Source organism: Juglans regia, chromosome 11, assembly GCF_001411555.2.
Source record: "Juglans regia cultivar Chandler chromosome 11, Walnut 2.0, whole genome shotgun sequence".
NCBI classification, from domain to species: Eukaryota; Viridiplantae; Streptophyta; class Magnoliopsida; order Fagales; family Juglandaceae; genus Juglans; species Juglans regia.
The window spans coordinates 31911981-31925218 of NC_049911.1; the positions used below are offsets into that span (position 1 = coordinate 31911981).

General features: G+C 35.1%; 1 pseudogene; it reads left to right on the top strand.

The window, feature by feature from the left end:
* Positions 1-7003: 7003 nt before the first annotated feature.
* On the top strand, positions 7004-13136 carry LOC108998852 (annotated as a pseudogene).
* The last annotated feature ends 102 nt before the right edge of the window (positions 13137-13238 follow it).

The window sequence follows — 13238 nt, forward strand, 5'->3', positions numbered from 1 at the left end:
AAGTGAATTAATTTATGGCATGTATAATTAACCATGATCCACGTGAGCTAGTTTCAACTGTAATATATTAAATGTTTAATCTTAGCTAGTCTTCTTCAAGCAATTAAAATGCAGATCGAAGATGATATTTTGCAGTATAATATATATATATATATATATAGGTGTACAATAATTCGGATGAAAATATTATTTCCTAGTTGATATATAATACTGTCATTGAAAGATAAACTCAAATCACGTATGGTATCTCCTTTTACATTTGTTTTATTTGAAGAAATTAAAGCAAATGTACTTGGAGGGAACATGCCAAGAACATAATTATTGCAGTAATTTGTGCATCTTTTGAAGTCATGAAAAGATTGCTAATCGATTCCCTTTATTTGTCAAAATCAGAGTCCCCCCCTCCCTCCCTTTTATTTTTGAGTGCCTATTGCACTAAAGTATAGATGGTCCAAAATAGAATTGATTGTCTTGCAGTACTACCACAAAGGAACGTTATATCTTACAATGTGTCATTCCATTATCGAGGCTTCTTTTGCCGCCATTAATTATCACTCGAATGTTCTTTAATTTTCACGTTTCTTTTTAGCCCTAATTAGCAATATTTAAGCTTATACAATTGTAAAGTTTAAGCAATTAAGTACAAATACCTCTTGAAATGTGTAAATATTTTTTAACCCAAAGCTTAATTTTCATCAATTTTGACATACCGTCCCTATCAAAAAACTGAAAAAAAAAAAAAAAAGTGATTTTCTTTGAAAATACCCAAACAACAGTCTTCATTTGGCCCGGGTTTTTTTTTCGGAGTTTACAACTTTATTTTTCTTTACTTTTTTTTCTTCGATTTGAATGTTTTTATGTTTCTTTTTTTTTTGTTTATTTATAGCAACTAAATAAACAAAAACTCAAAAATAAAATACATATTATGTCCAATGAATCATCCATTTTATGATTTTTTTTTTTTTTTTTACTCTCTTCTCCATTTAGCTTTTTATTGGTGGTCAAGAAACATGTAGGCTTTGATTTAAAAAATTAAATATATAGAGTTTGAATAGCTTTTGTGAGATCTCCATTTTTATTAGTTATAGTGTTATTTTATTTGTGTTATTATGTTGTTTATACTCTTGGTATTTTATTATTTAGGTGTGTTATTATTTATTTTGGTATGTTGGGTTTTTATTATTATTATTTTTATGTGTTATTTTTATTATTGAGGTTATTTTTGTAGTGGGTTTTATTTATTTTTGGGCTTATTATTTTATTTATTAGTGTTTTAGTTTGCTGGGCCGTGTGTGTGTGTTTTAAAATTGTTCCAGCCCGGTTTGTGCGGCCCGAAATCCAGCAGCAACCCAGCCCGTAGCCCGGCCCAACCCGCGTGAACCCAGCCCCCACTAACCCAAACGGCGCCGTTTTGGATGGAGCTAGGGCTCCATCTTATTCTCCTCTGCACCGCTGCTGCTTCTTCTTCCTTCTTCTTCATTTCTTCTTTATTTCTTCTTCTTCCATCCGAGTTCCACGCAGCTGCTGCCGAAATGGATCCCAGCCGTGAGCCACCTCCACCTTCATCTCTCTCTCTCGTGTCGATCGGCATGCACCCCGAAGTCTTGCTGTCAACCCGTGGCATCACACGGTTGCTTCTCCATCCGCAAGCTCCTCGGTGGCGATGGGCATGGCTTCCGTGAGTGCTGCCGTGCCACGCGTCCGCGAGAAGACTCCCATTTCTCCACGGCATGCTGCCGTTATTTCCTTCCTCCACCGTGCGACACGGGTGCCTTGCAAACCGCCCCTTTGGCCTATTTATAGGCTCGGTTTTCTTAAAGTTTGAAAGGGCGATTTGAGTTCTATTTAGCTTTCATTTCTTGGTAATTTTAGTGGTTTAAATCTGTGATTTTGTTGGGAATCCGAAAGCTTGAGGCTGCTTTTGGCCGTGCTTGGTGTTTGTTCTATTGAGGGATTTTGTTGGTTGTTTCTGTGAATCAAATCCGTGAGTGTGTGGGCTGTCGGGCACTGTGTTGCCGTGTACCATTGTTGCGCTGCCACTTGTACAATTGTCCATTTCGTCATGTATGTAATTTTCCATCAAGTGATATTAATTGGCTTTATAACTGTTGTTTAATTATAAATTGTTAGTTTATTGGAAATATATTGTATTTGTTGAAGTGTTGGGCTTTAAACGATGTTATGGAAAATTTGGGCCTTGGGCTGGATTGGAGGATGAGATTATGCTTGTGGTTGTGAAACTGTATTTCGACATTTATTGAGAATTTGTAAATGAAGTATTTAAATGCGTATTCTAATAAACTGTTGAAAAGCATATTTATCGTTTTATTAAATTGTGCGGTGATGTCACGAAATCTGTTGGATATTGATACTGTTGCGTGGATGCGTGTGTTTCACGACCCCAAGCCGAGATGGGGCATTATCTCGGTGGAGCTCCTCTGGTCACTCAGGAACGTAACAGACTGATGTGACATCCCCTGAGTTGTCGCAGGGCGACGACGGGAACGGACGAGACGGTAACGCTCTCGTACCGATTCCGTGACTTTTGGCTGGCGAGGTTAGAGGATGCTTGGCCATGTACGCGCTGAGCGCGGAACTGGGCATCGCTCGTTACGAAGTCTCATGCACGGACGTTACCCGTGATGTGACGAAAAGAGCCAGGTTGTGCGGACGGTCCATAGGGGAGACCGTGGCGCATGCTTAATAAAATAGTGGTTATGATTGGACCAAAATGGGATTTTGGCGTAAGTGATTAAAAAGTGTATTTTGGGAATAAATATATATATTTGGTATTATTGTGAATTATGTGTGTTTGGGAACGCGTGTTACTTCTTATATCTCTTGAATGTTATTTCGGTTAATTATGTACTGAGATGTCATAATCTCATGGTGGTGTTTTACCCTACGGTTCCGTTTTATGGTTCCGTAGAATCTGACGCAGAGCCTGAGTATGAACCCGAGGAATCAGCTCCGCCAGAGGGTTGACTTGCTGAGTTACTGTTCAGTGTTATGGGATTTGTTTCCCCTATGTTATTTTCTGTATTTACTTTATCTGTCGGATGACTGTTTAATCCTTGTAAAGTTATGTTATATGTTTTAAAAACAAATTCTGGTACTGAATAAAGAAAGACTTTTTATTTCTCCGCTGCGTATATTATTTTGTACACTTATTACATGTTGTACACACTCTGAGCACTGGTCGATGGGGTGCGTGATCCGTGTGATCATCATCCCGGTGTCACGAACTCCACTAAATTAACACGTGGGGGTCGAGGGCGCCACAGCTTTGACTTAAAAAATTAAATATATAGAGTTTGAATGTTGTATCAATATTTTTTTCATAAAAGAATATTCATATAGATTTTTATTTTATTTTTTTAAAAAAAATTTGAGTTTTGGCCCGGGTTTGACCCAGTTTAACCCGATCTGGTTTCAACTCGGTTTTGAAACCCAGATTCCTAAGCTAGAACCCAGATAAACAATTCTATTCGAATGGTTTTTTTTATTGGGTCTACTGTAATAAGGGATCATCTTGGCATGTGGTCCGAATCAAAACGATGTACACATTTCATGCTAAGAACTCAAAAGTTGGTGATTAAAGTGAGTGACGGAATCAATTTGGCAAATCATCGCTCAATTGAAAAAAAGACTTCCATATATTCCTCCACGTTAGAGCAAGGGAAGCTTATTCGACATAATAAAGTCAATTTTTTATTTTTGATTTTATCACAGGCTTGCGCATGATATGATTAGATCTCTGCCCACTCAATGACATGACTGCAGTGTTAGAAAATACAAAAATAAAAATAAAAATAAATATAAAGTCCGAAATTTATTCCAACTTTAGGCCGCAATAGTCACGTGCTTATATATTACCAAAACAGGTGGCTCATAAATAATAAATAAATAAAAACTTGGTATCTTTAGGGTACAAACTACAAGGACAGCCGCAAATGATTTAAAGCAGGTTTTCTTTGGGAATTTATACCTTTTTTTCAAAAAGAGAAATTCCATATTTATAATGAGAATTTTGACGTATATATTTTTTTAGATCAAATAAGCTTTAAGCTATTAAATTTATCACTTAATATGACTCGAAATATTAATTACAATCTAATATGTATTCTAAATTAGAGAGAAAATGGTAATCTTAATATTCTGAATTCCATGTGACAAAATAGACAATGAAATTATGAAATTGAACTCAGAAATTGATGGGAATTGATCGGAAATTATGGTCACTCGGAAAAATGCAAAGAGTACTTTGACAAACGGCATTAACCCACTTTTTTGGGAACTGATTGGGCCTTTTCTTAGTTCACGACTAGTCCAACCCAAACTTTACAGAGGCCCAAGGTTGGGCCCTAATGTTTTTTATTGCAGATCATCGCATTAGAATCTCCTCGCGAAGTGCACCCGAAATTTGCTTGATTGCCATGCCAGCCCATCTCTCCTCACGCCTCAATCTCCTGGCAACGTGGTGAACTAGTTGAGGTCGAGTAATGCTCTTTTTATATTAGTTTTTATCATTTTTAATTATAATAAGTCACAATGTTAGCATAGGTTTTGTTCCTCCTCCTTCTTTTTAAGATGTGTTTCAGACTAAATTCAAAGATCTTCATTTCAAATATTCGAAAATCTATTCTTTCATTTTTTCTTTCGAACCCGTGTGTAGTGTTGAGTCGCCTGAAACGGCTACAGCTGGGGCAAGAGTTGGTCAAGAGGGGCAGGCGATGCTATGGTCAGTTGCTCGTGCAGCGGAGCTTGTGCGTAGGAGGGTCTTTTGCATAGTGGAGGCTTGTGTTCGTGCAAGCTAGGTGCTCATGCCATCTGGCATCTGGGCTCGTGATGTTGATGCTTGCAGTGGACATGCTGTTTTGGGCTCACGCCAGTGCTCGTGAAGGGTGAAGGTAGCAGAGAGGGAGATGGGCTAGGGAGAGAGCGGCAAAGGGGGGCGACGGGCAACGTAAAATGCAAAAGAATAAGAAGAAGGCAGTAATAAAAAATAAAAGGTAGAAGGGGGGCAGTGGGCTTGGAAATAGATGAAACCCTAGGCCCACTTTCTATGTGCTTTTGTATTTTTTAATGTGTTTTATTTTTGTAGTTTTATGTTTTTTAGTATTTAATAAAAAAGAAATAGACTATTTGGATTTGGTGTCCATAGTAGCAAAGTCTTGTATTCCTCCTACCTGTGAAGACGAAGGGAGCTAGTACTTCTTTTATTTGGAAGATGAGTTGTTTAGTTCTATTTTTACATAGCGCTCTCTGTTAGGAGAGACTTTTATAAGAGCTAAAACAATGTCCACCATAAATGAATTTGTGTACGGGGGTGCCCTAGAGCATATGCGTAGTTTAGTTTATAGTTTAGGTTTTTCCTGTGTTAATAAGTCACATATGTAACTTCAGTTCATAAAATGAAATGAAGTCTGTTTCCATTTGAAAAAAAAAACAAAAAAACAAGTCGTTTGAAACATGTATTATTTAAGATGCCAACATTTATAATAAAGAAATTTTATTTGTAATCCTAAGTGAGGGACTGCGTGTGCAGTCCCATTGATGAATGAGGAGGAAAAAATATCATTTTAAAAATGATATTATTGTAATTTTATTTTATTTTTAAACATGATTATATGAACTTGCATGAGCAGTTCCCATTTGAGAACTGTATGTAAATTAACTATTTATAATAAGAGAAATCATATTTGCAATTATAAAATATACAAGTACCGCGCACTCATTTTTTAAAAAACGAATAAATATGAGACCTATATAAAAAAAATTAATTTTATAATAGTGTATCTCACTCTTTTTTAAAAAGAATGCACGACATTTGTATAATCTATACCTATATATAACATTATTCTTAAAATAAAAAAGTACTATAAAAGAATTTGAAGCCAGGCGTGCTTAAAAAGAGAATGTTTATTAATCATATTTACTATAATATTAATCGAAGGATAAGGTAAAAAGCTCCTAATCCTTTATATCTTATCCAACAAGTATCCAATAAGGATGAGGAGTCGAAACAATCTAAACTTCAAGATATTAAAAAAAGAAAATAATCATATTAATTTACTATATTTTCTTGGCCCATTTCTAGATGGCTTATTCATTTATATATTAATTGATAATATATTTTAATCATATTAATCGGGCCTAAAAAGGTATTTGGACAAGTTACACTCATTTGTATGAAAATATGATGAAACGAACCGTATTTAGGTTAACTCACTTTGGTTGACAATTAAATGAGTTATATGGATTTTGTCGTTTTACTCGTTATCTGTGTGAATTATGTCATGTTATGGTTTTAAGAGTTGATTCGTTCAATTAATTCCTAAATGAGTTGTGTTTAAATTTACCTATATAATCAAATGTTACATAAGAGAAATGTTAAATACAGTTATAATTTGTGCAAACATCACGTGTTTATTTTGAAAAAGAATGAGGTACACCGGTTACAAAATTAATTTTTTTCAGATAAATTTTATATTTATGTTTTTTTTCAAACAAAATACGCAACGCTTGCGTATTCTATAATTTATAAATGAGTAATGTTACATATAATCATGAATTGTATAAGTATTATACATCTCTCATAAAGAAAATAATATTTATTATTAAAAAATTAAAATTTTCAAGTAAATCTCACTCACGCACTCTATAATTATAAATATTATTTCTCAAATTTAAAAATACCCCGTATGAAAAGGCTAGACAGGTTACCTACCTATAGGCTACAATTTTTCAGGCCTGGAGCGGCATTGATAATTTGTTGATTGATAAGAGCCTGCGCGGTCTCCTGGGTCTTTACCCCGTCCTCCTCACCCACAATCTGCAACACCCCGTTAAGCTATTCCCGCAGGAAATCCGTCTCTAGGACTAGCGGGGCATTCAAGCTCACCAACCCCCCCTTAGAGTTTTCACCCTTCATCAATTTAACTCGATTCTTGATATTATCCATATACCTATAGACAGAGAGAGATTAGATCAAGTAGCAGCAATGGACAATATAATGAACAAGCTTCGAAACCTGGACGCGGACCCGAAAATCAACAAGGACTTCTACAGCTGCCCGCTCTCCGGTGGCATTATCACTCTCGCCTCCTCCTTTGTCATGATCTTGCTCTTCATCTCCGAGCTCCGTAACTCTCTTCCCCATTTCTAATTAGTCGCACCCGTATATGCACTATTTTGTCTTACTAGGGTTTCAATTTTTGTTCTCTACATTTTGATCTAGTTCTTTGCAAATGTTATACATACATAGATACAATTTCTTCGTGATCTGTTTAAATTGATTAATATAATACAGGCCTTGATATTGATAATTTGTTTTCCTATGCTGTAATGGTCAAGAGGCTGAGTCATTGGATAGTCAATTAGGACCAGGAAAAATTCACCAGGCTTTGTTCCTGCCATATTTTTGATAAATTGGATTTAGTCTATTTTTTGTGGAGAATATTTATTTCTTCGAATGATAAGAGTAAAACTAGAAAGTTTGAATGATAAATTGAGTAAATTTTCTTGTTCTTTTTAAATACTTCTGGCTGGGGAACAATGATCCACAACATTATGTAGTCAGAACGTTCTAATTCTGGTATGTTCTAAACTTTCTCGCAATTCAAAATGGTTCGAGGACTTTATAAACTTTTTTTGGTGCAATGGCATACATAGATTCACATCATTTAGCCCTATTGTTGCATTCTTTGCGTTTCAATCATAAGTGACAAGAACAAAATCTAACTGATAAGATTATTCGAATGAATTAATACTTGGCTCTTAGAGTAATTAGTCTGATTTTTCAGAAGTCTAGTTGTGGTTACCCTAACAACTTTGCTTGTTGTATGATTGGTGTTGCTTCGATGTAGATAGATAATGTAGTGCTTTTGTTTCCTTCATCTATCTTTCAATTGGCCAAGTACTATTGACTAAGTAGTAGAATTTGTGTTATTATTCTAAATTGCTAACTATGCCTTTTATTGTGCATTGGTTTCAAAATTGTATCTTCATGCTATAACTGAAACAAAACTTGTGGTAAATACTTCCAGAGGAGAAACACTATGCATCAATGTAATGTTTGTCTTTTCTGTTTAAAAATAAATTTTTTTTGTTATCTTTCTATAAACCCTAGGATCTTGCATAAACCTTCTTTGAGGTGCTGTTACAACCATTTTTTATGACACTAGGAGTTCCTTGTTGTTCTTGAGGGCTCCTGGTTCTCCTACTTAAAGCTCCAAATCTGCTTTCTTTCCTATTCAAACAAGATTTAAAAGATCTTATTCAGGATACTGATCATATAGTTTTCCCCTATATTATTAGGGTTATGTGATATACTTCAATTGTCCACTTAAGTGATTGATTTCATGTTCCTCATGGTATTTTAAACTGCAGTTTGATGTTACCTTTCTTGCCCTTTCATGCTTTATACCCAGTCTTGATGCCATGGACATCAGTGGAGAGCAACATCTTGACGTGGTATGCCTTGCAAGAGTATTTTTTTTTCACTTTCTTCAATGGTTATGTGTATACAATTTTGTTTATGAATTTGCCCACTTTCTTTCAAAAAATTAGTTGTATATGCTGATACTTCTGATTAAGTTTCCCTCTCTCTTGCCGTCTCTCTCACACATACGAAGATGCACAAAAGACTCTTGTCATCCTCTCAATTAGAGCATGAGTGGGATTGATTTTTTTACTTATTTTGCTTGTAGAGACATGACATAATCAAGAAAAGATTAGATGCTCATGGAAATGTTATAGAATCAAGACAAGATGGAATTGGAGCTCTTAAGGTTGGTAATGCATTTTTCCTTGCTATTTATTTCTTGGTACTAACACGCACATGCCAGCAAGTATGCATGCGTGTGCGCGCGCGCATACACACATTAAAAGTCGCTTCAAATTTCTACTGGATATACTGAGCTTTAAATTTGGAGCGTCTTATCTCCAACCTAGTGTTATTATATTTGTTCGAGAAATTTGTGCTTTGCAACCCATGAGAGATGTAGAAAAATGAATTGGAGTGATAAAATGTTACATGAAATGAATATTTTGCATTAAAAAAATCTGAAAAAGAACAATGTTGGAGCTGTTCACCCATAATATCAATGAAAGGCCATTTAGATTATGAATATTAGCCTCGAACAACCTGGGCACTCTGATTCTTGTTGAATAAAATTTCTTGGTTTTGATCTTATGTGGCTTTATTTTGCAACTAGGATTACCTTAAAGTTATGAAAAAATTTATTCATCATCCTAAGTTCCATCATCCTATGATGTGACATTAAATGATAGGTTCACAAGTAAAATATAATAAATAATCTACAATAATTTAATACCACATCATAGGATGATGGGAGGATGATGAAAGTTGGGATGATAAGTAGCATTACTCTAAAGTTATATCATGGAATTCAGTGACTTTTTCTCCTAATCAGTCCAGTAGTACATCGTCTTTGTTCTTTCTGCCAATTCAGTGATACTTTTCCTCTTTGTTTCTCTCTACTTATTTCCTTATCTGCTTGACTCAGATTAATAAGCCACTACAGAGACATGGTGGCAGGCTCGAGCACAATGAGACATACTGTGGCTCCTGTAATGGTGCAGAAACGGTATGCTTGTCTGTGCACTGTGCATGCCCTTTTAGTGATTCAAAGTTTTTTTATTCTTGTGTTGGAAGCTGTATGTAGCTTGTTAAACATAAAATGTTGAAAGTTGTTGGTGCAATATAGGTATCATTGATTCTATTTCCGTCACTGTAGGTAAATGAAGATTGTTGTAACACCTGTGAAGATGTTCGTGAAGCATATCGAAAGAAAGGTTGGGGAATGTCGAACCCATATCTGATTGACTAGGTTCGTCTTTCATGAAAGCTTGTTTATCCATCCTGAATCTGCAAATATTTTGTAACAAGCTTTCAAGACTAGAAAAGTAGCTTGATACTGGAAGAATAACATGCATTTATTTACTTCTTTTGTACTTTACGCGTATCTTTAATTTTTACCTTATTGGAGAACTTTTATGTGCAGGTAGAGATTTTTTTTTTTTTATCTTTTGATTTTCCTCCACTATCTGATTAGTACACACAATACTATTTGCTTCTTTAGTATGATATCTTATCGTGTGGTATGCTTGAGACAGACAGCTTTACCCCCCCCATGCCTCTCTCCCCCCTCCCCCCTCCCTTTTCTCCACTCAAACACTATCCATCCAAATAAAGAAGAGATGACTCCTAATTTTTCCCATTAGTTTGGTACTGGAAGCTGGAGGGATATCAACTAGCTAACAATGACCGAGGTTGAATTAAACATTTTTCTCCTAATACTGGGTTGTTTATTTTTTTCAAAACGAAAGGAATAAAATGTTATACTTGGTGTCTAAATTCCCTCATGCCTGCATTATGCACCCCTCATAAATATGGCCTTGAAAGTATAAAGTGAAATGGCTACTAGTTATATCTGACCTAATTTGGCGTGCTCAATACTATCATACATGATCAGGAAAAAGCAGCTATTGCGTCTCTAGAACACTTGTACTCATATGGATCTTTGTGCAGTTATGTCCAGTAGATTATCATGGAGGAAAATGCCTCAATTAAATTATAGACAACAATTCATGTTGCAAATTTAATTGTTCACATGATTACTCTAAAAAAGCTTAATGCCACCTTTTACCGTGTTTAGGTCCTAACTTATTCGAAACTTTCCATATACTCTAAAGCTTTTACCATTGTTGATTAGGTGAGAACTAGCAACTGATTAGATCAAACTAGATTTGAAATCATGTTTTTAAACATCAAATTTCCTATTAAAACAGTTCTGTATGTTTTGATAAATTAAAACTGATTAGTATAGTTATGGGCCAGTAACCCTTCAATAAAATAACAGGTGTGACAATCGTCCCTCCATTCCAGTTTAACTACCACTGTTTTTTTTATGACATATATACTTAAATATTATTTTTGGGTCCCACCCCGGCACGTGGCTCACACTCACATAAGATTAATCTGGATCATATGAGACCAGAAGTACATGGTGTAGCAATTCTCTGCAACTATTACCTGTCCAACTATCTAATTGGGATTATAATTTGATCAATGTAATATTTGCATTAGATTATGAATATGTATCCATAAAAAAGATAATGAATACTTTAGTGGTGATAGTGCAAGATGTATTATATATAATACCAATAACATGTGACAATCAGTGCGAAAGAGAAGGTTTTCTACATAGGATTAAAGACGAAGAAGGTGAAGGATGTAATATATATGGATTCTTGGAAGTCAATAAGGTTGCAGGAAATTTTCATTTTGCACCTGGAAAAAGCTTCCATTAGTCGGGCGTTCATGTACATGATTTACTAGCATTTCAAAATGATAGTTTTAATGTAAGTTATGAGCCTGATCTTTTCATTGATATACTATTGATATTTTGACCTTTGTTTACTTTCTGATATGGCATCTGATAAATGTGCTATATGTGATACAGATAAGTTACAAGATCAATAGATTAACTTTTGGAGACTATTTCCCTGGCGTTGTGAATCCTCTGGATGGGTAGGCAATTTTTTTTTTCCTTTCACTCTAGTCCAATGAGCCATCCCTTTTACAAAAAACATAATTCAATTTTTGTATATTTGTCACATTGTATATATTAAAATAAAAATTTTCTATTCTGTATTTCAGGGTGCAATGGACACACGAAACACCAATTGAGATGTATCAGTATTTCATCAAGGTTAGTGTCCTGGATGATTGCCTCGTGTTCTCATATAATGGAAGCCAGGCATTTTGATGCCTCTCGATTTTATTTTGATTATTATACTCTCTAGATTATTTGCCTTCTATAACCTCTTTATAAGTCACTTGATTCTTTTTTTTTTTATAATTCACTTGATTCTCCTGGAGCATTTGCACCAAACTCAGGTCCGAAAGTATTTGGATAAAAGATATTGCTTAACAGTTCTTCTTGATGAAATCATTGAAAAACTCTATCTGGTTTTACATATTTGCTTTATTTTGTAGGTTGTACCTATAGTATACTCAGATGTGAGTGGGCACACCATCCAGTCAAATCAGGTGCAATTAAACTCACAGAAGCCATTAATTAATTATTTTTCTCTTGTATATAGATCATGACATAATACAAACTTGAATTTGATTTTGGCAGTTCTCGGTGACTGAACATTTTAGGAGTTCAGAACTAGGTCACTTTCAGTCCCTTCCAGGAGTATTTTTCTTTTATGATCTTTCTCCAATTAAGGTGGGTTTTCTGCTTATGGCAATTCACAAGAAAGATCTCTCAATTTTACAAATATACTTGGTGATGCTGGAACTATTGAGGAAACTTTTCCTGTGTGATTCTAGTGCGTGGACTTTTACTTTTGGGCACATTTTTATTGTATCTGGCTTGCATTCCGCAGGTAACTTTCACAGAGGGGCACATCTCATTTTTACACTTCCTAACAAATGTGTGCGCTATTATTGTTGGAGGTAATTCCAAAACATTCCCTTTCATTTCTCGATCCCAAATTTATTGAGAAAGAACGTATCTTTTTTAATGTTTGTTTTGATACATAACAATGATGTTTGGTTGTTTTGTTTAGGAGTTTTCACCATTTCAGAAATATTGGATTCATTTATATATCATGGTCAAAGGGCGATTAAGAAGAAGATGGAAATTGGTAAATTTAGTTGATGATTGATCTGGTTGGCAATTGGCGCTGCTGTATTTGGATATTTGGTCAGTAAATGGCTTTATGGTGAGGAGGGCTAAATTAAGAGGAGGAGCTATCCAATTGACACTCCGTAATTTTGGCTGGGCTGCTTATGATCACAATTTACAGTCGAAAGTATTCTCATTATATCTGTTTGGTCACTGAAGGTTGAATTCCCACTTGACAACTCATTTTTGCCCTATCTTACCAATTTGTAACTGCTATGTTAATGTGACTTATCGGGGGAGAAGAGTGTAATAGTCCTTTGCTTTGTCGACTTTTCCCCTACCTCCAACACTGTCACTTTCAATATAGTTTACGTTATATTATTCATGGGCATTGCTACTAACTCTAAAGAGTTTGGTTCAATTAGCCTCCCAATTCGAAAGATGGTTTAGTTTCATGTTACTATTTTTTGGGAGAAGGGGATTTGTGGACCTTAAGGTTAAGTAGGTTACAATAGTTATTTCCCATAATCTATACTCACTCCAGTTGCATTTTTCTGATCGTCGATCATTCAG